The sequence below is a fragment of the Mus musculus genome, chromosome 5 (genome assembly GCF_000001635.26).
Source record: "Mus musculus strain C57BL/6J chromosome 5, GRCm38.p6 C57BL/6J".
Taxonomy (NCBI): domain Eukaryota; kingdom Metazoa; phylum Chordata; class Mammalia; order Rodentia; family Muridae; genus Mus; species Mus musculus.
This window is the reverse complement of record NC_000071.6, coordinates 150108062-150132123: the sequence shown is the minus strand read 5'-3', so window position 1 is coordinate 150132123 and position 24062 is coordinate 150108062. Positions and strand designations below refer to the sequence as shown.

At 46.0% G+C, this 24062-nt stretch overlaps 1 protein-coding gene and 1 long non-coding RNA gene across 5 annotated transcripts in view; one reads left to right on the top strand and one right to left on the bottom strand.

Moving 5' to 3' along the window:
• Positions 1-13506, bottom strand: part of Fry (FRY microtubule binding protein) — a 379136-nt gene extending 365630 nt beyond the window's left edge. The window contains exon 1 of one of the 3 annotated variants that reach the window (XM_006504932.3): positions 13313-13506. The gene's annotated coding sequence lies outside the window, so the exon portion shown is untranslated. The remainder of the gene's footprint in view (positions 1-13312) is intronic. The other 2 variants (XM_006504933.3, XM_030254574.1) reach the window with 2 other exon arrangements.
• Positions 952-23393, top strand: Gm52797. Of its 2 annotated transcripts, XR_003955837.1 has the most exons (4): positions 952-3571; positions 5699-5896; positions 18654-18764; positions 23349-23393. It is a non-coding gene; the product is annotated as a predicted gene, 52797 (long non-coding RNA). The 2 variants fall into 2 exon arrangements; XR_003955836.1 differs by having other exon boundaries at positions 952-5896.
• Positions 23394-24062: the final 669 nt, after the last annotated feature.

The following is a 24062-nucleotide window of genomic DNA, read 5'->3' as shown; positions in this document are numbered from 1 at the left end:
CCACTTCAAACTTCTTCTCTTCCAGAATTTGAGTAAATTTTGATCAGATTCAATGAAAGAGACCAAAGAGGAGGAGGAGGAAGAGGAGGAGAGAAGAGAAGGTGGTGGTGGTGGTGGAGGAGGAGGAGGAAGAGGAGGAGAGAAGAGAAGGTGGTGGTGGTGGTGGAGGAGGAGGAGGAGGAGGAGGAGGAGGAGGAGGAGGAGGAGGAGGCGGCGGCGGCGGCGGCAGCGGAGTTGTAGTTCTTACATTTTAGAGTTCTTTGAGCCCCTAGTCAAGATACTGGACAGGGAGGGATGCCAGCTGGTACTGGCCACCACTCTGAACTGTTTGGGCCTGAGGCGCTGTGCTGGTGTGAGGTGGGAGTGGGCTTCAGATGGGGCTCTTGGTCTGGCTGCTTCCTGATCTACAGTCTTGATCTCATAGCCCCAGCTGGAAGCTCAAAAGGCTGTGCCAGCCCCGACCATATTAAACACACATATAATATTTCTTCAACACAGCTAGTACTCATTTGTGGACTGAAGGGCATAATGCAATGAAGAATGAAGTTCTTCATTTCAGTTAAAAAGTCCAAGGAAAAGCACATTATTATAACACATTTGTGTGTCGTTGGCATCCCTGATAAATGCCCGGCTTAACAAACACTCGGGAGAAGCTAAAACATGAGGGAGGTGCTCATCCAGTTTGCAGTTGCTGGTAAGTGGTGGCAAGCATCAGTCTTGGAAAGCTTCCAAGGTTATTGATAGCTTATTTAAATCAGCTGCGGAAGACTCCAGGGCTCATAACCACTTCTGCTGATGAATCAGGCACTTAAAAGCCAACATGGGGAAGCCATGTCGGTAGATAAGTGTTTTGCGGTACCTAAACCGTAATGGCCTGGATCAGCATCCATGATGTAAGAGGGCAGTGACCCTTCTTTATGGCTTCCATCCAATTAGCAACAAAGAACCTTGCCTGGTCAATGGCTAATGACATCCTTTAAGGAAAAATCCTTTTACATTAGTTACACAATCTCAGGGGACCTTCCTTGTGATGGCCACAGGAAACATGGTAAACTTTGTTCTTGGAGAGGCATTCACGTCTTTGCTGAGAGGAAAAAAAAGAAAAGTGCAGGATATGAAAACGTTCAGAGACAAGAGGCTGACAAGTAGAATTGGTGGTCTAGGCTTCACTTTGGAGGAGGTGTGGCAGAGAGAGTCTTGTTGGCCAGGAGACAGACCGTAATGGCTGGATGCGTAATACGTAATGGATGCGTGAAGGTGAGTGAATTCATGGCTACTCAGTTGAAGGTGCTTGGCCAAGGGGTAACTAAGAAAGCAAAGCTATTTGTAGCTACAGAAGGATGAGTCTCATTCATTTAAAAATGTGTGCAGCTGTATATTATATTGATAGTGTGTACATATACACGTGTTACATTTATGTCTTTTGATTTGTTTGTGGTTTTGGCAGGAGTTTTGGAGGCAAGGTGGAGACAGACTCAAATAAAAAAAAAACAACAAAAGAATACCAATTAGTTAGAACATGGCTTTAGAGCTATGATCTGCTTTTGTGTGTTTGTTCCCGGGCACCCTATCTAGTGAGAAGCAGCAGTGTGAAGTAACTCTCACCCGTCACACACTCAGCTGGCTCAGAGGGGCGTCAGTGAGGACACGCAGCTTCTGTGTGTCTCTTCGGCAGTCGAAGTTTGCCTACCCAGTTGCTTATTAGACTCTGAATCCAGGAAAAGTCAATAGAGGAGAAGCTGGAAGCCGTCCATTTGTGAGCAGCTACCAAGACTGAAGGAGGGTGTGTGTGTGTGTGTGTGTGTGTGTGTGTGTGTGTGCGTGCACACACAATTTAAATGGCCATGCAGCTTGGGTAGCATCCATGGGCTTCAATTACCTTTGGTAGCTTTGCTCCCAAGAGAAGCAAATCCTTGAGAGCCAGCTGTAGAAATGTTAATTATAAGATGGGGGTGGAGGTGGGGGAGGCTTCTTAATGGCACAGTTTTTATGGGCAGATGGACTTGGTTTAAAGAGGCAGTGAATGGGGCTGTGTGTCTCATGACATTCATCCATCACTGATACTAGGCAGGAAAAGTCCATCAAAGCCACCAGGAACTCTGGGACCCCATGTAGTCCATACAAACAGTGGAAGACTAATGGCTGGGGTAGAGGGAGCCACCAATGCAGAGGTCTCACTCATTTTAAAATTTTTATTATTATTGTATTGTGTGTGTCTGTGAGTGTGTGTGTGTGTGTGTGTGTGTGTGTGTGTGTGTCTGGGGGCAGTTCCTGAGTAGATGTATGTGCTGCCCCCATGTTCAGGAGCCCACATAGGTTGGAAGAGGAGTGACAAAGGATTGTGAGCTACCATGTGGGTGCTGGGTAATGAACCCAGGTCCTCTGGAAGAGAAGTAAGCATATTTAACCACGGGGCCATCTTGTTAGCTCCAAGATGTGATTATTATAGCATTTTAGACACAGGAATGGCAGCCTGATGGCTTCAGTCTGCCCAAAATAATTTATGTAATTTTGCTATTGTGGAGAGATATCTGGGATATTTTTTTTTCCTGGGAAAAATCAGCTTATAAGACAGAATATTGAATGGGTCTATTTTTGTAAATACTACATAAAAACTTGGAAAAACTGTCTGGAAAGAAATAAAAATTCAAATATCAGTTATGTTTGTGGGGGGTAGGTTTACGGGTGGTTTCTACTTTCTCCTGTTTTTTTTTTTTTTTTTTACCTAAGGACTCAAATGGTTACTCACTGAGTGCACATTCCTTACATATGAGAATATTCTACAAGTGTTTTGGCACTGACAGCTGGAGGGACAGCTCTGTGGATAAAGCACTTAGTAGGCAAGAATGGAGACCAGAGTTTGGATCCTCTGAACCCACGTTAAAACTGGATGGATGTTGTAGCCAGGTATTCCAGCCCTTGGAGGGTAGAGATGAGATCCCAGAGCAAGTTGATGAGCTAAGTTAACCACATTAGCAAACTGTGAGCCCATCTGAGACATCCCGCCTAAATGAATAAATAAGGTAGAGAGTGACTGAAGAGTGTTCCTGACTCCACCTCTGGGCCTCTACGTGCATGCAAGCACACACACACATACGTGCACACACATGTGCACATACACATGCATGAACACATATATGTATGCACACACACACACACACACACACACACACACACACACACACTTGGGGCACTGTGATGACTTTGCTGGCTCCAGTATATTTGCAAGAATGTTTAAGATCTGCTAGCTACCTGGAGCTGTGGACTCTGTGGTAGGGATACACTGTTTAGTCAGTGCTTAGACAGATACTGCAAGGTGCCTATGGTCTGAAGAAGAAAACAAATCTAGAATTTAAAAGCCAGCAAGTAAAGATGACAGCTCCTAATCTCAGCACACAAGCCTTGAATGGAAACAGTCCTCTTGTTCTACTTTCAGGGGATTTAATTCTACGGCTGTATGAGCGGGGGAAGTCTCCTAGGGGGGATACAGAACATTCTGCTCCGCTCCATTTTAAAGTGCCTCGTTTCCCATCTGCCTCCCACATTCATCTGATTGTTCGTGTGAGAGGACGTAAGTTTCTGCGGAAGTTGGATTTGAAGAGATCGGTAAGGGAGTCATGTATGTGTGTGATGGTGAAGGGTGAGGCTGAGTCTTGTCCTGACTGTGGACATGGCTGGGCTGAATCTGAAAGAGGAAATGCTTATAGCATCCACAAAACCCTCACACAAGAGTGAGTCCCCCAAATCAGCAGTAGCAACGGAAGGATCCACACACTGGATACCCGATGCAAATGACCCTACAGACTTAGAACCAACCAGCCAGGAAGAGACCCATAGCCCCACATAATGGACAAGGATGCCCATATGCAGGAGCCTAGTGCTGAAGTGACAGTTCTTAGGACATGCCAGGCTCTTGCTCCAAATCTATCATTGGCTGTCTGGGTGACTTTGGGAAGAGACCTAACCTGCTCACTCTTCAGCTCCCAGCATCAGTATCTGGCTGTGCCACACAGGGTGATTAAATGACCTGAACAGAAAATATAAAGCCCTTAGGACAATGCCAACCACACAGTGTTCAACAGACATTGATTGCTTCTGGTGCACGAAGGGACAAATAGTCCAGATCTGTTTGAGTCACAGCCCTTTCTATGCCCCAAACATTCAATATCATTGCTCTCCATATCTGTGGGGAACTGGACCCTCGAGGATACCAAAATCCACAGACGCTTAAGCCTCTTAAATAAAATAGTGCAGGTTGTACAGACTTACATACCTTGTGCCATGTATAGCTAGAGATTTACAGTACCCAGTACGACGTAAACACTAGTAAATACATATCAGTAGCTGCTATATATCACTGTTCGGGTCCCAGTTTCTTAAACTACGAGTCACAAAAGAGTTGACAACAGTGAAAAGGCTCCTGAACACACAATGAGCAAACCGGAGGTAACAAATTGGAGGTTTTTCTAGCAGCGTTAGCCTGTATTGCACGACGTGATTCCACTGTGGTGTTGGTAGTGAGCACACAACACATGCCAAGGGACAAAGCCTGAAACTCGGCTCCAATTGCAGACCACATCACAACTGTCGTGCTCTTACTGTAATGCAAAGCCTCTTTGTTTGTTTTGAAATATAACAGTTTAATTATAGAAATCAGAGACTTAATATTTCCCTACCGTTATCCCCCCCACCAGCAGCTATTCCATTAGTGCGCCTTCGGACGGCGTCCTTAGAATGACTGAGTTTAAACACTGCAGCTTGTGCTGCTGACATGAATTTCATACAAGAAAGAAATCCTTAAAGAATTTTGGTTCAGGATTAGAACTAGAATTTCCAACCATTTTTGAAAATGGTTGTAAACACACGTCTACCATTTTATAATACCGTGTTATTTATAGGAGCAGTATTGTCAGTATTGATCGGTCAAAATATTGACCAACTCTGAAAAACACTGAGGCTGTGTGATGCCCTGGAGTATCTAATATTTAGTCATAATTTCTTTGTGTCAAAACAAACAAGCAGATCCATTTCATTAGTATGCACATTTGCTGTAGTCTTTAATAAACAGCAAAATTATGTGTACACCAAAGAGCTGTTTTAAAATAAATTTACTTATTAGTAGCAAATGTTTGATTTTCATACCTATTTCCTATTTTACCTACCTAATGTGGGGCTTTGAGTAAGAATGGCTCCCATTAGGCTCATTAATTTGAATGCTTAGATGCCAGGCAGTGGCACTATTAAGAGGTGTGACCTTTTTGGTGTAAGTATGACCTTGTTGGAAGAAGTGTGTGTGTGTGTGTGTGTGTGTGTGTGTGTGTATGTGCGTGCACGCACGCACGTGTGTGCCTATAGGTGGAGTGAGATTTTAAAACCCCATACTAGGCCCAGGCGTGCACTCTCTGCCTGCCTTCCTGTTTGTCTGTCTGTCTCTCCCCTCCCTTCCTTTCTCTCTCAGCCTGCACATGAGCTCTCAGATCCTGTGCTATGCATGCCACCGTGTTCCCTGCCACAATAATGGACCAAACCTCAGAAACCACAAACAAGCCCTCAGTTGCTTGGAAAGACGTGCCTGGGCCATGGCTGTCTCTTCACTGCAATAGAATTAAGACATCTGCATACCCAGGATCAAGTAAACGTTTCTTGGCTGACTAGAGGCTACAAGTGGAAAGTGCTTACATATTCCATATTCACACAGGGGAGGGGGTCATCCGCTGGATCCACAGACAACCTTCCAGGGACTACAACTCCCAGGAAAAATGACTCTGTCTCTGCAACCAACCAACTGCCAAATCTCCATGCTAGAATTCCGAGAGTCTTGATCTTCCACAGATCTTGTATAGGAAACCACAACAGCTGCGAGCAGAGGTTCGTCAGTGTCTAATCAACTTATGTGGTATGTCCTTTTCATTATGGTGGCTCACCCAAGGGGAGCTTTACTATGCAATACAGGCTTTCTGGCTTTCTCAGGATCAACACCGCATACCTGACTACTGTGGCCATTAAGGACCGAGTGCAGCGTGGCTGGGCCATCTGGCACGATGACTCAGACATAACTAATGTTTACTGGATAAGTACCTCCATTAGAGCCCAAGGTAGGCGTTTCTGCTCCTTTTATAGAACATTCTATGTATCTATGGGACTAATTCATTAGTTAACCATCAAAATACTTCCTGCCCCACCTCCACGTATTAACTACAAGTTTTAGTCTCTGTATCATGATATTCTGACATCTCAGGGTCTTGCTAACCAATTAGACCCTACCCTACCTCTTTCAATAACAAATATTGTGGACCTTTCTAGCCACAGGGGCCGGTACTGACCCATCAGGGACCTCTCCAGACTGCCTGCTGAAGTGGTTCCCACTATCTCCCAGGCCCCTATCCTGCCTCTCCTGCCCACACTACCCCTCATTTCTTCTCCCTCCTGGCCTAGCATTTGTGCATGTGGGAACTCTGGTAACTATGCCAAACTAGCCTTCTAGGAGAATGTGGGTATATAAAATAAAAACATCTTGCTTAATGACAATCATTTCTGTTTCTTACACCAGATTAAGCAAGGTATCAGAACATCCTCCACACTGTGCAATTAGTTTTCTGTCATCCCAATCTCTGCACCCAGCAAGCACGTATTAAACTTTTTTTTCTTATAATTTCCATTACTTTGCCTCATGTTAACAATACTTAACAAAAGCAAGTATGTTTAAGGTTTATCGGTGTATATAGCTAAAAATTTTCAATTAAAATTATTTCCTACTAGATAAAAGACCTAGCCTTGGTCGGCTATCATAGTGCTACAGTTGAACTGCAACACCTCTAGCCAGGCATGCTCCGTGGTAACCTTCAGCCCACGCCATTTAGTCTCCTCTCAGCGGTAGCCTGAATAGCGGTAGCGGTAGCTTAGAACCCCACAAGCGAGCTGTGTGTTCAGACCCCACTGTCACTGTGAAGGAAGCAGGTGTATCTTTGCAGGATCAGCTGTGACAAACACAGACTGGGGTTCTCTGGGGGGTGTGCATTTGTTACAGGTCCCTGGGACTGCTTCTGAGCTATGGCAGAGCTCGTGTGCTCACAGCGCTTCCTGTTGACATAACTGTCCACCTTCCTGTTGACGTGATTGTCCACCTTCCCTCGATTGGTTTATAAGTGCGTTCTGTTTGAGCAGGAAGGAGTGAGGAGGCTAAGCCATGGACAGATGAGGGTCTACATCGTTCTGCAAGGCCGGCCTTCTCTCTCTTTCCTGCCTTCTCTTTCCTTCCACTCCATGCCTTCATCCCTTTTTTTTCTACTTTCCTTCTCTCGTCTTCTTCCTCCTTTTTCTCTGCCAAGTGTCAAACTCTATACATAGCCCTTTCTGGCATTAAAACTCAAGGTGGGTGCAGGTTCTCAGTGTTGTGCATCCAGGGAAGGCCGCAGCTCTGACTCCGGTTTCAGTGGCCGAACTGGAGAAAGGAGACATTTTCCTGTTCATTACACAACATGCTGACTGCATAAGAAGAAAACACTGAGTTCCATCCAATAGCTGACTGTGAGCATCCACTTTTGTGTTTGCCAGGCACCGGCATAGCCTCACAAGAGACAGCTATATCAGGGTCCTTTCAGCAAAATCTTGCTGGCGTATGCAATGGTGTCTGCATTTGGAGGCTGATTATGGGATGGATCCCTGGGTGCGGCAGTCTCTAGATGGTCCATCCTTTTGTCTCTTTAGTCTCTAGATGGTCCATCCTTTTGTCTCAAGGAGCTGAAGGGGTCTGCAACCCTATAGGTGGAACAACAATATGAACTAACCAGTATCCCCAGAACTCGTGTCTCTAGCTGCATATGTAGCAGAAGATGGCCTAGTCGGCCATCATTGGGAAGAGAGGCCTCTTGGTCTTGCAAACTTTATTTGCCCCAGTACAGGGGAATGCCAGGGCCAAGAAGTGGGAGTGGGTGGGTAGGGGAGCAGGGGTGGGGGGGAGGGGATGGGAGACTTTTGGGATAGCATTTGAAATGTAAATGAAGAAAATACCTAATAAAAAATTGGAAAAAAAAAAGAAGAAAACACTGAGATAGAGTTCAAGGGAGCAGTGAGTTTAGGTCATATAAAAGGGCCCGGATATGAAACATAAATCCCTTCCATGAGAAATAATAAAAGCCCTGAAATTTAATCTACCATTAACTAGCTTTGTAATGCCATCAAATATTTTTAAAGAGGGCCTCTAGATCAGAGGCCAGATTCACTGCTGACGTGCGCTTGGCATTTTTATAGACGTCAAAATTTGAAGACACCTTGAAGTGTTTTCATGCCTTCTGTGGAGCGTCTTCAGACTCATTCTAGACATGATTATCATGTGTCACTGTCCCAAGTGGTTGCCCCCTTTTGCAGAACAGGACACAGATGGTCTGTGCCTTCCCAGAGCCTACAGTCCAATAAGCAGACCAGCATAAGCCATTGCTGTTTTATCCACATCTAAACAGCCAGGAAAGCAGTGTGTTTAAGACTGATGACCTATTGACATTGGTGGCAATTTGACAACAGTGGGGACACGCACAGGTCATTAGCTATAAGCCACGGATGTCCGTTTTCTTCTCGCTTTTACAGAGCCTGCATGTCATGGGAGTCCATCCTCTGGGCATAACATGCCAGGACTATCTTGAAATGAGAGACTCTGTTATTACCCACAGTAGACCAGCACAAGATTGAACCCAGGAGCATTCCCTTCCAGAGGGGTGGGGTCTACACCACGGCAGCATGAGACCCACCCCTCATAAGCAGATAGCTGCTGGGAGTGGATAGTCCTTTTCAGTGAAGGAGGCGCTTGTAAATTACACTCCTGCAAGTGACCCCAGTTGAACCCAATGGTTCATCCAAGCTGGGCTTGGACTGAATGGCTTCTTGGGTTTGCCCTTAGTGCCCTATCTGGGGGGGAGCAACCATTTGTTCACATTTCCCCAGGGAAAGTTAATGCAACAATGTACCATTTAAGTTGTTTTCACAAAGAACATGTATGACTTTCACTGCAAGATGTATCTACTTTGGCACCAAGGCAGGAGGGAGAGCAGTGGGGCATAAAGAGCAAATTACTAAAGAAAATGTTTCTCTTTGGTGGACATCTCCACAGAGCTTTGCAAAGCAAGATGCAAATGCTTCACCAGACAGAAGAAAGACACTCAGGGATGAAGCTACCTGACAGTCTGTTGCTAGGTTCATGCACACGCATTGTCTTTCCATCACTGGCCAGGGAAAGCTGAGAAGAGGGAACCTCACCTCCCTTCAGGAATAGCCTTTGCCACAATGGCCTGTGGGCATGTCTGTGGGTGCATTTTCTCCATTGCTAATTGTTACAGAAGGGTCCACCCACTGTGGGAAGTACCAATCCTGGGCTTGTGGAACTGGGTTTTGTAAGAAAGCTGGCTGAGCAGGAGGCAGAGGCAGCAAGCCAGCAAGCAATGTTCTGTGTAGTCTTTGCTTCAATTCCTGCCTCCAGATGCACGCCTAGGCTTTCCCCCAATCACAGAGCATAACCTGTGTCCTAGTTTGGTTTCTGTTGCTCAGATAACTAAACATCATAACCAAAAGCAACCCGGAGAGAATAGGGCTTGTTTACAGTCCACCATCAGGTGCTCAAGGCTGGAACCTGGCAGCAGGAACTAATGCAGAGTTGAGGAAGAATGCCTCTTATTGGCTTGCGCTCCATAGATGCTTTCCTATGACCATCCTGGGGCCTGCCTGAGGGTAGCACAGCAGACAAGGAGCTGGGTCCTCCCACATCAATCAGCATCAATCATTAGCGGAGAAAATACCCCCACAGATGTGCCCATGGGCCAATCTGATGGAGACACTTCCTCAATTGCCGTTTCCCTCTTTCCAGCTGACTCTAGCTTGGGTCTAGTTGACAAAAAACTAGCACACCCCAATAAGCCAAATAAACTGTTTCTTTCTTAAGTTACTATTAGTCAGAATGTTCTATCACAGCAATAGGAAAGCAAGCTAGGGCACTAGGGAAGGAAACTCCAAAACATAGTGAACTGGTGTGACTATACACGCAGTGTTCCAAGTGACAAGCTCTAAAACTAACTGCCCAGGTTCTCACTTTCCTTTATGACATTAAAAAAACAAAAAAACAAAAAACAAAACCCCACACGCATATCTTCTAGCTGAGACGTTTTAGAGTTAGTGAAATATGACTTAAAAAAGCAAGATGGGTTGTTGTTTCGTGATAAGTGTTAGGAACACAGTGGAAGACTTGGTGTGGATGGTTGTAATTCAGGGTATCTTTGCGCGTGATGCTTTTGTGGTATGTGTAGGAAACTGGAGAATGTCACTAATTCCACATAGTTTCCCAGATCACGGCCCTTTAAAGAAGTATAGGGACTCTTAGTCCAAACATGTGTTTGGTTCACCTTCCATTCTGGGGCACGAACACAACCACCACCCAATGTCAGGTTCTACTTTCTCTGGCATTTGGCGCTGTAGTTTAGAAGCAAGAGATGGGAAGTAACAGAGCTAGCTGTCTCAGACACGCAAACCTTACTGCTGTTGGAGAGGACGGGGTGAAACCATTGCACAGGAGGCTTTATTTGAAACTCCAAAGTATGCGCACAGACTCCGAGGCTGTAAGCACTTAGGGTAATAGCAGCCAAATGCCAGGAATAGGGGTTTATTTTCAGGTAGCAGGTCATAGCCCCAAACATATTTGTTTCCTTTTAAGCTTAGCACTGTGAAACCATCCTGAACCAAAGAGAGTTGAAAACCATACCGAGCAAACACACACACACACACACACACACCACCACCACCACCACCACCACCACCACCACCACCACCACCACCACCACCACCGGGAAAAGAAAATCCGTAGCAATGGCTGTAAATTATAACAGAATTAATTTTCTTAGGGACAGCTTCAAAACTTACTGGGTTACAATTTCAATATGACTTTTAATGCTGTCCAGTCAAACAACAAGTTCTTCAGTCAAATATCAAATGAGAAACAGGTGTGCTACCATGTCCACCACAGCAATGAGGCATTTCCCAGTGTGAAGAAGGCTTGCTTCTCATCCCTAGAACATTGAATTCACTCCTTTTGGTTAGTACTAGGGAATTTGGGGGATTCCCGGATTAATATCTCTTTCCCCCGAAATTCATGTTAGTCTTTCCTTTAAAGTAGGCCGGCCTCTGTCAGGAATTCTCTGACAGTTGGGATGGAAGGACACGTGAGTCACCGTGAACACTGCAGGGAATGTGTTGTTGCCAATCAGCAAGGTGTGCTCCTGTGCAGAGCTAAAATAGCTCAGATGACACAGAGAGTAGATTACTCCTAAAGCACCAAGTGGGGGATGCGGGAGCTTGAAAGGTTCAGGGCTTCACAGATCTAAGCATCCAAACTCAGACCTATGGGATGGAGCACCGGGGAGACTTGGGGTTGCCCCTCCATACACAGGGCATACAGTGGCCCGGAGAGAAGAAATATTCTATGAATAAGTCTGATATGTCAGGTCACAAGATGACATACATTTCAATTCCCTATTATATTACAGCAGGGCAATGCTCAAAAACCTTGGAGATGCCACAGAGCAGTGTCCCGGGAGTCAAGCGGACTCAGGTCCAAACCCTACTGTAGGCACTCACTTCCCGTGTGGTCTTTAAGAAATTATCTAAAATAAAATCAAGTCAGCTTGATATGGTGACTTGTGATTGTAATTCAAACCCTTGGGGGGGTGGGAAGAGGAGACAGGGAGACCATAGGGAGTTCAAGGGCCACTGGAACTATGTGGGAAGTCAGACAACTCAGGAAAGGCAATAATGCTACATTAGAGTGATAATAAACAAGTCTAAATCTCCCCTAGAGAGTTCCCGATGCAGAGTCAACGCTGCACACGATGGAAATTTTCTTAAATGAGTTTTTGTAAGGCATAATATGGTGTGTGTGGGTGTGTGTGTGTAGGTAAATTATAAGGACCTGAACAATATGTCCCTAGATAAGGAGACTGTAAAGTTGTTTTACAGTATGAAGGTGTGATTATAGGAAGAGTCTAAATGTGAAAATCTATGTGTGATCAGGAAAGTATTAGAATTGGATAGAATTCAACATATTTGTTAAAATCTGCCAATTGCGAGATCAAGCAGTAGCTCAATGTTACTACTGCTACTAAGATATCTTATCGTAGACCTATTTCTACATTCTTGGCTAAGCCAAGGGTTTTTTTTTTTAAATGTACTTTAAAAAAACAGATCTATTTATTTTTATTTTATGCGTATGGACGTTTTTGCCTACATACATATGTACCACGTACATGCAGTACTTGTGGAGGTCAGAAGAGGGTGTTGGATCCCCTGGAACGGGAGCTACAGATGTTTGTGAGCTCTGTGTGCTGGGAATCAAACCCAGGTCCTCGCCAAGAGCAGCTGGTGGTGCTTTTAACCACGGAGTCATCTCTCCATCTCTCTTAACCAGCATGGGGTTGAGTCTAATTGTAATAATTAGTCTACATTTCAGAAAGTCTTGTAAATAGTGCTTGCTCATCCAATCCGTCTTACTTTGATAGCTGAAACTTTTGGCTATGTTCTGCATTCTTTTCCCCTTTCTCACTCTGAGAAGTGGGTCAAAACTTCACCAATCTCCCCCATTCCCCCGCTTCACAGCATCTGCCCCAGTATTAAAGGCAAGCCAATATGAACCACAAAGCAATAAGATATTAAACTCAATACACGTAGCTGGCCCGTTGTGCGCAGTGTATCTGAGATCTTTGGTTAGAAGGTAAGGTAGGCTTAAAATGTGAAGGCTTTAAAGCACAGCTCTTGATGGACTGACTATTCTACAGTACACCACTAGTTAAACCAGGTTTATCCTGGGCACTGTGGCCAAGCAAAAGCCACCAAGTTGAAGTGTAGATGCGACTGCAGAAAGCCTCCTTCCCCTGGGAGAGTCCCACAGAGCCATTTCCTCTTGCAGCGTTCCAAGAGCGCAGGGCTGCTCCTGTGGGAAAGTGCACGGGTCCGCTGCGCTCCAGTTCAGCGCATAGTGTAGGTGTGCAGGGCAGTGTGCCACCGGTCCTTCCATGGCCTCGGGGACCAGGGATCCATCAAACTCTCCGCGCCTAACTTTGTCCCGGAACAAACCCCCTTTGAAAACACAACGGGGTTGGAGGAGCACGTAGCGTGGGGATGCCGTCAGCTGCTGCCGAGACGGTCCTCCTCCCCCACCTCTTCCCGGGAGGGAAGCGACCCGACGGCGCGGCCCCGCCCAGCCCCACCCACCGGCTCCACAAAGCCACTGCCCAGGCGCGCGGGTCTCCCGGGGCGAAGGAGGGGTGAGCAGAGCTGGTACCTTAGGAAGAGGGCGCGATGCCAGAGCCCGGGGACACCCGCAGCATCGCACCGCTGCCGCCAGCTGTTTCACCCAGGGCCGCCGAATTGCGCCCTCCCCGTTGCCCGCGCCGCACCGCGCCGCGCTGCGCTCCGCCGCTGCGCCCGCTCGGCTGCCGGGCGACCGCCACTGTCAAGTGCAGCCCCGCCCCCGGCGCCGGCCCCAGCCGCTCGCTCATTGGCTGCTGGAGTGTCTGGCTCCGCCCCTCGGGGCAGGCCCTCTCCAGGGGCGCGCTAGAGGGTGGGGACCCAAGCTGGGCGAGGCTTCCTGTGGGCACCCAGAGCTTCTGCTTTGCCAACCCAGAAATAGACAGCTCCAAAGAAAGGCAAGAGAGGAAGCGTCTTCTTCAGGGCGAGGGCCGTGGCTCGGCGGGACGGGTTCCCTAGGGTGGAATATTGAAATCAGCTAGAGGGCTGGGGGTTGGGTGGTTTGTTGGCTTGCTTAAGAAAAAAAAAAAAAAAACAAAACAAACAAACAAACTTGAAATTGCCCTTACACAGCTCACTTCATCCTATGGAGAAGCTAAACCAATTTCAACAACCTGCCTGTCCAAGGTCACCGAGCTGGTACGCAGCTGTTTGAGTTTTACACTTAGGCTCACAGAGAGATTGTTCTAATGTATTGTGTATGTACTGTCTAACAAGCACTTAATTGAAACTCCGCAGCGATCAGGTAAATCAGAGGTTGCAGGGGGTGGGTGGAGCGGCACAGGACTGGAAAGTGCTTGCTAGAGAATTGGCTTCATTGCGGGAGATATGAGCTCACTGCACTTTTTTCGGTGGCGCTGGACACCTGACTCTTGACTATGTTATAAGCCCCTGGACTGTATATTTTTAAGTAGTGAACTTTATGATAGGTGAGTTATCTCTCATAAAAACAGTTATAAAGTGTACTGAGTAGATAGCGTTCAATAAAAACCATATGGGTCCATAGACCGTGCAACAACTTGGTCCATCATGAGCAGAAATCAGGATCTGTTGGCATTCACCCAAGCATCAGTAACTCACGGCCATCTTCACCAACCTACCTCAACAGGGCAAAGATTCAAATGTGTCCCACTCTCCAGAGTGCCCAGTCCCTGGGGTGGGGGGATGTCCTTAATGAAAGGTGACAGTTACTGTAAAGAAGCTAAGTGCTAGAGAACCAAAGCCAAAGAAAGGCATTGGGCCCCGTCATGACGGGCCTGGAATACCCTCATTGTTAAGCAGTGACTGTAGCCAAGCATGAGGGCAACTGAGGGAACCCCAGCAGAACAGCCATTGGAGAGAGCAGAGATGGCCTGGTGCTCAGCTCAATACAGGTAGCATATGAAGGAGTACATTTGCCATTCCTTCTCGGTTGCCCTGGCCCTGTACAGTATGTGATGTTGGTAATAGGCCTCATTTAAATCTATTTCATCACCTATATCAGATCAAAGGAAGCACTCGCCAACCTGGGTTCCAAACCTCATGGAATATTGGCTTAGGATTCTGAATTGGAGCAGAGTGGACAGATCTCAAGGCCTTAACTTCTGCGTGCTGGGGCTGGAGGCCTGTGTCTCCTGACCACGTGTCCCTGTTCTCCAGTTTGTCATCCTATAGAGTCGTGAAGCTTCCTCAGCTGAGTAATGCACTCGAGCTGAGGAAGCGTTCAGTGTAATGACCTGGGTTCAGTTCCCAGCACCCACGTGGCTACTCACAACCATCTGTGACTCCAGGTCCAGGGGATATGGCGCCCTCTTCTGGCCCCTTCAGGCATTGCATGCATGTGGTTCACAGACATTCAGGCAGGAAATAAGGTGCGTGCCCACATCAACTCCCATTGCTTCCACTCACCCCCCCTTTAAAAGCAGGCCCTGTGCCATGTTTTGATAATCTCATTTGTCTGCCTCTGCTTGTCATTCCATCACCTCTGGGGGTTAGGGTGAGCGGCCAATTCAGTTATATCATAAGACAGGAAGTCCGTTTCTCCACACTGACAGACTACAGTGCTGACATGCATTAAGAAATTTAGAAACTAATTGGCCCATATCGCATGCCTGCTCCCGTGCTTTGGGACAACTGCAAAGACACGAGAGAATTACATCAACACTCTCCGTGCCTTAACAAGCTGTGGACTGAATACTAAGTCTAAATGCCTGAAATCTAATGGAGTCTTGGTCTAAGAAGTCACAATGTTAATGTGTTAGCCACAAGTAATCTAAATATTTGAGAGAGAAAATTTTGATATATAAATGTGTGATCTTTGATCTATGAGATTAAATTCCCACTTGATAATTTACTATCTTTAAAGACTTTTGAAATGCCTTGAAATTTGTTCTTGTTTACTTTCTTTTTCGGGCATCATAGATATTAGGCAAGCACTCTACAGTGAGCCACACCCCCAAACTACGTTTCAATACCTCTTCTTAGGCATACACACACACACACACACACACACACACACACACACGAGAATTCCTTTCACAAGAATCTTACATCTAACACAACAGCTTTACAATGGTCTGTAGCTAAGTTTCTGTGCAAAAATCTGGGATTCCAAAAGAATGGAGGTGTATTAATCTCCCCAGAGTCCAAAGCCCAGGAAAAACAAGGGGGAAGCTGCAGTAATTTCTCTTTCAGGAGCAGATGCTGTCTCACCCCAGGGAGTTATGGGATGGAAGAAATGAGACAATAAAACTATACACGCTACTTTGAACTGTATCAGAGCCAGCCCCGTCGATCTGTAAATGATACATAGTTTCATTCCTTGAACCAAGAGCACTAACTACAGTTTTCTGTCTCATGGGAGGAAAGTTAGCAAGAACACTGACCTAACTGAGCCCCACATGGTAGCCTGTGGGAACCAGAAAGTGTGCTGCTGGGTTGGCTCAGCTGGCTGTCAGCTGTCAGCTCTGCCCCACAGCCACGCTGTGCAGCCCTCTCCAGCAGCCTGGTCCCTCCCCGTCCTCCCCGCCCCCAATCCAAGGTCATAGCCCAGAGTTATGGGCACAAGCATCTGTTGCCCCTTGCTCTGCTCATGGGATTTGTGTCTGTAGATGAAAAGCCAATAACAACAGAACCTACAGAGTAACCAAACCACTTGCTTCCTGACACGCCGTTTGCCTCCTGGCACCCTCAGCCCTCTAGCCGGGCTTCCTTATCGCTCTAGGGAAACCAGTCCACCTTGCAGACAGGAAACTCACCAAGACATAGGGGTGATCTGATGGAAAAGCGTGTGTTCAGGTGTGTAAAGCTGAACCTGTGAAGTTTTAAAATTAAAAATACCAGCAACAGCACACACTCTCTGTACACAGTGAGTGGTAGACGACTCTCTCCTAGCTGAAACAGGAACACGTGGTTCTGTCAGGATCACTCGGAGAGCACCCTGATGTAGGGGCATGCAGAGCTGACAGAGAAACATGGAGGAGTACAAAAGGCTGAGAAACCGAGAAGAATGGTCCATGCTGAAAAAAGGGCACCAGAAAAGTCCCAGTGTGTAAAGATGCACACGGGCCTCAGGGAAGGGCAGAGTCGAAGAGGGATCGTGCCTGAAACACACGCTTCTGTCAACCTAAACTGCTTATCTCTGCTTTTTCAATATTTCCAGATTTGCCCCTTGGGAAACTGGATACAGACTTAAGAGAGAACAGGCAGGGGCTTGAAATACCCCAGCAGTTACCATAGAGAAAAAGGAAAATTAACAATTTTCATATTATGTGGAGGGAAAGAAGCATAGTGTATAATTACTCAGACTCTCCAATAAAGAGCCTCTTCTGTGAACAAAAAGAAGAGATATCCCAAAGGCAGCTACTGTTGTGACATTTAACTGGGAACGCAGCCAAAAACATAGGCTAGGATCACAGCCCTTGCCTTTCTTGTGGAAAACTTTGGGGTAGCTAACTCACCCAAACAGATGGCTGTAGTTCTGGCTACCTTAGATCAGTGGTTCTCAACCTGTGGGTCGCAACCCCCACGGGGCGTTGTCTATCAGGTGTTTACCTTATGATTCATAGCAGCAGCAAATGTACAGTTCTAAAATAGTAGTGAAATAGTTTTATGGTTGGGGCCACCATGTCACAAGGGACTGTATTAAAGGGTCGCAGCATTAGGAAGGTTGAGAACCACTAGACCAGAGGATGAGAAACGACACCCATAAATGTGTATTGATAAAGGTTAACGCGATGCCATCTTTCAGATGAATGGTTTGAAGGTGTTTCTTGTTGTATCTAAATATCTCTCAAAAAAGAATTTTAGCTATCGTTTGTATCCGCTCCTTCTGCTTACTTACATGACTAATGTATGTCAGTTTTTGTCAAACTGACAAATATTTGGGAAGAAAGGGTCACAACTGAGGAATCACCTCCATCAGACTGGCCTGTGGATACCTGTGTGGTGTTTTCTTGGTTGCTGATCAAATATAGGAGGGCCCAGCCCACTGTGGGTGGCGACCAACCCAACTCTGGGAAGGTGGACTGTACAAGAAAGGGAGCGGGGCAGCTAAGGGGCTGACTCAGAGGTTAAGAGCACCGTTTGATCGTTCAGAAGACCCAAGTTTAATTCTCAGACCATGCATGGGGGCTCACAATGTCTGTTAACTCCAACATCAAGGGATCTGATGCCCTCTTCTGGACTCCAGAGGTACTGCACATACGTGGCACACAGACATACTCGCAGACACAACCACTACACATCACCTAGAAATAAACAAAATCTCAAAAGTTTGTTTGGACATAAAAAAATATAAGTAAAGGTGGCCGAGAAAGCTAGGGAAAGCAATCCAGTAAGCCTCCTTCCCCCATGGTACCTGCTCCAGCTTTCCCGAAGATGGACTGTAATTGAATCTTGTAAGCCAAATCAACCCTTTCCTTCCCAAGTCGCTTTTGGTCATGGTGTCTTTGACAGCAAGAAAAAGCCATCTAGACCAACCAGCTAAAATGATTTTTTTCTATCTCTTAGTCTGAATGAATTCTATTTCACTGCGCTAGAAGTTCCTGGGAAGGAAACCTCCAGCATACTAATCTCTGAGGAGTGGATGATCTCAGGAGATGGTCAAAGGATAAGATTAAAATCCATTTGTTCCAAAGGAAACTAAGGGTTGTTACTGTAACGCTGACCCTAGTGATGATCCAGGCCAGTCGCTCTGAGTCTACACACAAGTTTTTACACACACAGGGGTCTCCAGATTCAAGCAGAGACCGCAGAGAAGCAAATGTCCCACCATTACTCGGCCTTCCCCCATGTAGGACCGGGATGGATCAGAAATACATGAGCGTAGTGCGGACGTGGTAGACATCGCTGATTGCATCCTAACAAATATCCCCATCAACTTCTTTCTATTACAGGTTTTAGCTGAATGTCAAGTGGTTGAGGTGAGAACCTGCTCCCTAGACTCCACTGTGGCTAGGTGTGTCTATTATGCCCAGGCCTAGATCTGGATGCTGGGAAATCTCAGGGTATGACTTTACTGGCTCCTTGTTTCCGGGATGCCTTGTTGCTTCTTCCTGACTTAGTAGAGGAACAAAAAAAAAAAAAAAAAAAAAAGGCAATGGGGGAGTGGGGAGGAGGATGGGAAGGAGGGGGAAGGAGAGTGGGAGGGAGGAGAAGAGGGGAGAAGGGGAGAGAGGGAGGAGAGGGAGGAGAGGGAGAGAGCGCTCGTGAACTGAGGAAGCCACCCGCTCATGCTTTGTGGAAGCGGAAGCACACTGGTGAAAATGGTCTTGCTTCCTTAGGACGGGACTGATTCGTTCTAAGGGGCCTTTAGATTCCACATCTCAATTCTGTGACACTAGGAATTCTCATTGTCAACGTTTGAATATGTAAAGCCATCTTCCCCCTCCACCCCACTCCCCTGCAGAAGGCCAGCCTTTGGGGGTATATGTCTCTGTCCCCTACCTGTCTCCTCTGGTATGGGGTGAGATGAAATGCTCTCCTCTGCCCTACACTTCTACTGCCAAGACATTCTGATCAAATACGGGGAGCAGAAAACCATGGGCTGGGTCATTTGAAAGCAGGACCCCAAATAAATCATCCCTCTAGTTAGTTGTTTCTGTGTGTGTGTGGGGGGGGGGGGTGTGCACACGCAAGACACCTGCATTCCCATTTAGCAGGCCCATCTCCTGCAGGCAGTCATACAGAGGCATGTGTTCCCCTCAACAGGTTGTTCCTTCATCTTCAGGGCTTGATGTATGGAAGTGAGAATGAGCCAGAGTGGCTCTCAGCCGTGAGTTGCAGCAGCGAGCGCACATTACTGTTACTTCCTGTGGGTTGGGCCCTGGCATCTGATGCTCAATGCTCGCCCAGACTCAGGTTTAGATTCTAGGAAAAGCACTGCTGTATTCCATCGTTGGGAAGGATGTGCTAGCTGCTCGCTCCTTTCTGTGTACTTAGCCCAGGTCTATCAACTCATGAAGGCTTGCAACGTGTCCACATTCTATTTCTGCCCTTTCACTTTCTTCTTTGAATTACATGTAAATTGGTACACTGGCTCTAACCCAGTATTTGCTTTCCTGGTCATATGGTTTATAGTTAAGGCAAAATAAATACCTATATCACCCTTTATTTACCAGTCACAAAGATAGTTATTGTCCTAATTATTCCAGGAAGCTTACACAGGGTTACCACTTTCATTAACAGCACCCTGTATCCTGAACCTAAAGGTGCTAAGAGCTCAGGGCTAGGAAGGCTCCTTCACAGTGAACATACAACACGAAAAGCTTCCATGTCATCCTAATTTCTGACTACAATTTCCAAGTCTTGGGAGTCCACAAACGACCCTCAGGATTTCCAGACAACTTGCTGGAAGGATCCACACAACTGAATGAAACCGGGTATACTGATGCTGACATCTTTTTTTGTTTGTTTGTTTTTGTTTTTCTGAGACAGGGTTTCTCTGGATAGCCCTTGCTGTCCTGGAACTCACTCTGTAGACCAGGCTGGCCTTGAACTCGGAAATCCAATCTGCTTGTCTCTGCCTCCCAAGTGCTGGGGATTAAAGGCGTGTGCCACCACTGCCCGGCTTGATGGCTACATCTTAAGGCAGTGGTGATCGAGCTAGCCCCTGCCTACTTTCCCGGAGGAGCCCTGCTCCCAGACATTGCTATTTCTGTTTCTGTGTTAAAATATACATTTTTATTAGAACACAAACATCCCATTCACTACACAAACTTCAAAGACAGGAAACGCGATTATCAAGCCCCCCAAGAACGCAGACTTGAAAATTTATATGCATGTATTTGTTTTTCCTAGCCCGAGTTTTATTCTCATTAAAATTCAAAAGGGATCAGTGGCCCAAATTTTTAGAACCACTGTCACAAACCCTGGGCTCCTCCAGAAACAGCAAGAGTCTTGTTTCCCCTTTTGATATGTAAAAAAGATGTGGGTGGGGTGGGGACCGAATGTTTTCTGTTCTTGGTAAATATGAGAACGAAGGTGACTTTGAAAAGACATGGGATTTCTTTCCCCTCCTCTCTTTTTGTTCGATTTTCACGGAAATTTGAACTTGAGAAACAACTCTGGGTATGTTTGTGATGTGACTATTGGGCCACTTACAGACATAGGAGTCTGATGGGAGCAAGGAGTGGTCGCAGAAACAGTACTTTGCCAAATGGAAATCTTGCATCAAGACAGGACAGATATGCCTGCCATTTTTCCATCTTTAGCCTCTCTAGTGGGTGCTGGGGAAAAGGCTCAGGGCTTAAGGGCATTTGTCACTTGCATTTCTCCCAGAGGACCTGAGTTAGGTCCCCAGCATCTTCAACAGGATGGTCACATCTATCTATAACTCCAGCTCCAAGGGATCTGATGCCTCTGGTCTCTGTGGGTACCTACACAAACACAAACACACAAACACAAACACACAAACACACACACACACACACACACACACACGCACACGGGGTGGGGAACATTTTTTTAAAGTCCCCAATAGCCATAAAGTTTTAGACTATCTAATATATTAACAATTTCTTTTAAAAGTTGTCATTCCAGGGATATAATAGAAGTAGATGCCCCAATACAATTAACCCGACGGGTGACAGATTGACCCAGGACAGGTGTGCAACTGGTGAAGTAGTCCTGACTGCCTCTCATCTTGTTAGCCAGCTTTGAAGGTGCAGTTTTCATTACTATCTCTCACTCTCCAGCTCACACACAGAGACTGCTGGAAGACAGACCCGTGCTTTTCCACATTCTTGAAAGCAACCATAGTATTTTTAAGTCTAGGATGTTTTTGAAGCATTGAGCACTCACGACTCTCCTCACAAAGCAGAGCTCGGCTTCACGGAGCAGCAAGACGCGTAGGAAATTAATCCCTAGGAACATTAGAAACCAGGCCGGCCAACCTCTGGAATTCTGATGATAATGAAAAATTACAGTTGTATTTATTGACCAGCATGCCTACTGACCACTGCAGAGAGACACATGTGGGCGGTGGGTAGCCTTTTCTATGCATGTCTACATAATGTGGAAAGCTCTAGTACCTTGATTATCAACATGCAATCAGGCTAGGCTAAATCCAGTCTCTTTGAAGACAGAACCATGTGCTGCTCCTTATATGCTCAGAGGGAGAATTTCCAACCTGGTTAGGTTTTAGGAGTTGGAAGTGTATAGAGTCCAGGTCTTTACAAATATCTCTGGGCAGAGTTGTTTCTGGCTTTTCTCTTGCACACAGCCCCTCTTTGCCACCCAGTGGTCTAGGAATGGTCTTTGGTTAGCTTTATGAGCCTCAAAGGTTACTCTAAGGAAGTAGTGCCTGTGAGTGAGTTGGCCTTCATCTATAGGATCTTATGTATTTCTTGAGATATCATCAATTTCCACCCTTTATGGACTCTGTAGTACTATTTCTGTGGTTCTATTTTCAAAACATCACCTTCCAAGTTCTGTAGCTGCAAGTACTGAGTATTTAATAGATACAGTGTTGTGGTTTGAATGAGAGTGGCCCATAGGCCCATATGTTTGAATGTTTGGTTCCCAGTTAGCGGAACTGTTTGGGAAGGATTAGGAGGTGTGGCCTTATTTGAGGAGGTGTGCCTCTGGGGGAGGGATTTGAGGTTTCAAAAGACTCCCACTATTTCCAGTGTCTCCTTCTGTTGTAGGCATAATGCTTTTGTGCACTGTGTAAAGGTTACCCTTGTGTTATTGGAATGCTGATTTCTCTGTCCTCACATCTTGTACTGTTGCTGGAATTTCCAACCCCAATAAGCCCACATAAAAACCACAGAATCCAGTCATTATAATTATAAGCTATGTTCCTAGATTGGGCAGATCTAACACTAAACTATAAGACCCTTTGCTACTTGCAGTTTCTCCTGGCCACATAGTTCTGGTCCATCCCGGCTTCCTTCTTCTCTTCCTCTATCCTCTCTTCTTCTCCTCTCATCCTTCTCTGCCCCCATTCTCAAACCTCCAGCCCCATCTTTCCCCTCCACTGCCCAATCACAGGCTCTAGCCTTTATTGACTAGTTAAAATGGGAAGAAGGTTCACATTAGATCATCTGAGTACTGGTGGACTGAGCAACCACTCTTGAGGAAGCAGAGTTAAGGTCAGAATACAAACAGCATTACGCCAACCCACAACACATTGTAATGCTAAGGTCAAAAATCTCCTGTATCAAGTTTGCAGGAACAATTCTTACCATTTGTTCTCTGCCTTGACAATAAAAGCTGATCCCAGTGGCTGAGCAGAAGAGAGAATAGGGCAGGACTTCTAACAGCCAGGGGAGGAGGAGATTCAGATCAGCCTTGAGGAGGAGAGGATACAAGAAGGCACCATGGGAAGATACATCCGAAGCCCAAAGAGCCATATTAATAATAATATGCAAGCATCATGGGATCATGGGTGGGAAGCAGCCAGATTAGCACAGGGTGTTAAGATAGATCATTTAACTGCCCAGATACTACAGAGCAGCTTGAAATAAACCTTGGTTCCTCTGTGTGGTTATCTCAGACTAGTGAAGGTAAAGAAATACAGTGGGTGGATTAATCTACTGATTACACTTATATTAAAATAATTAATTTTATACCCCGCCTTCTACTTGCAGATCACGATGTGAGCTCATAGCTTCTGCTTCAGTGCCATGCCCGCCTGCCTGCTGCCATGAGCCCCACCATGATGGTCATGGACTCTAACCCCTGGGGAATATAAGCCCCCATTAAATGTTTACTTTTATAAGTTCTCTTTGTCATCGTGTTTTATCATGGCAAAACTAGGCAGTACAGTTTCTGATTTGAAGTTGTGGCTTAAAAACCCTCTTAGTCTGGTCTACAAAGTGAGTTCCAGGAGAGCCAGGGCTATACAGAGAAACCCTGTCTCAAAAAACAAAAACAAAAACAAAACAAAACAACACAACAACAACAACAACAACAAAAAAACCAACCTCTTAGCCACACGATAATTGTAAATGTGAAATGCACAAGAACATGCTGAAAAAAATATACCCAAATTACCAGTTTTCAGCGTGTTACAGAATCAACTAATGAATTTTGATGAATTAGATGATGTTGCTTAATGAGTTGTTAGAATAAATAAAGGGACAAAGGGCCAGGGATATGGCTCAGTGGTGGACCACATGTCTAGCACGCATGGAGACCTAGGATCAATCTCTAGCACTACCATAAAGAAATAAATAGAGGGCTAGAGAGATGGCTCAGTGGTAAAACTGCTCTTCCAGAGGTCCTGAGTTCAAATCCCAGCAATCACGTAGCGGATTACAATCAATTGTCTGTAATGGGACCCAATGCCCTTTTCTGGTGTG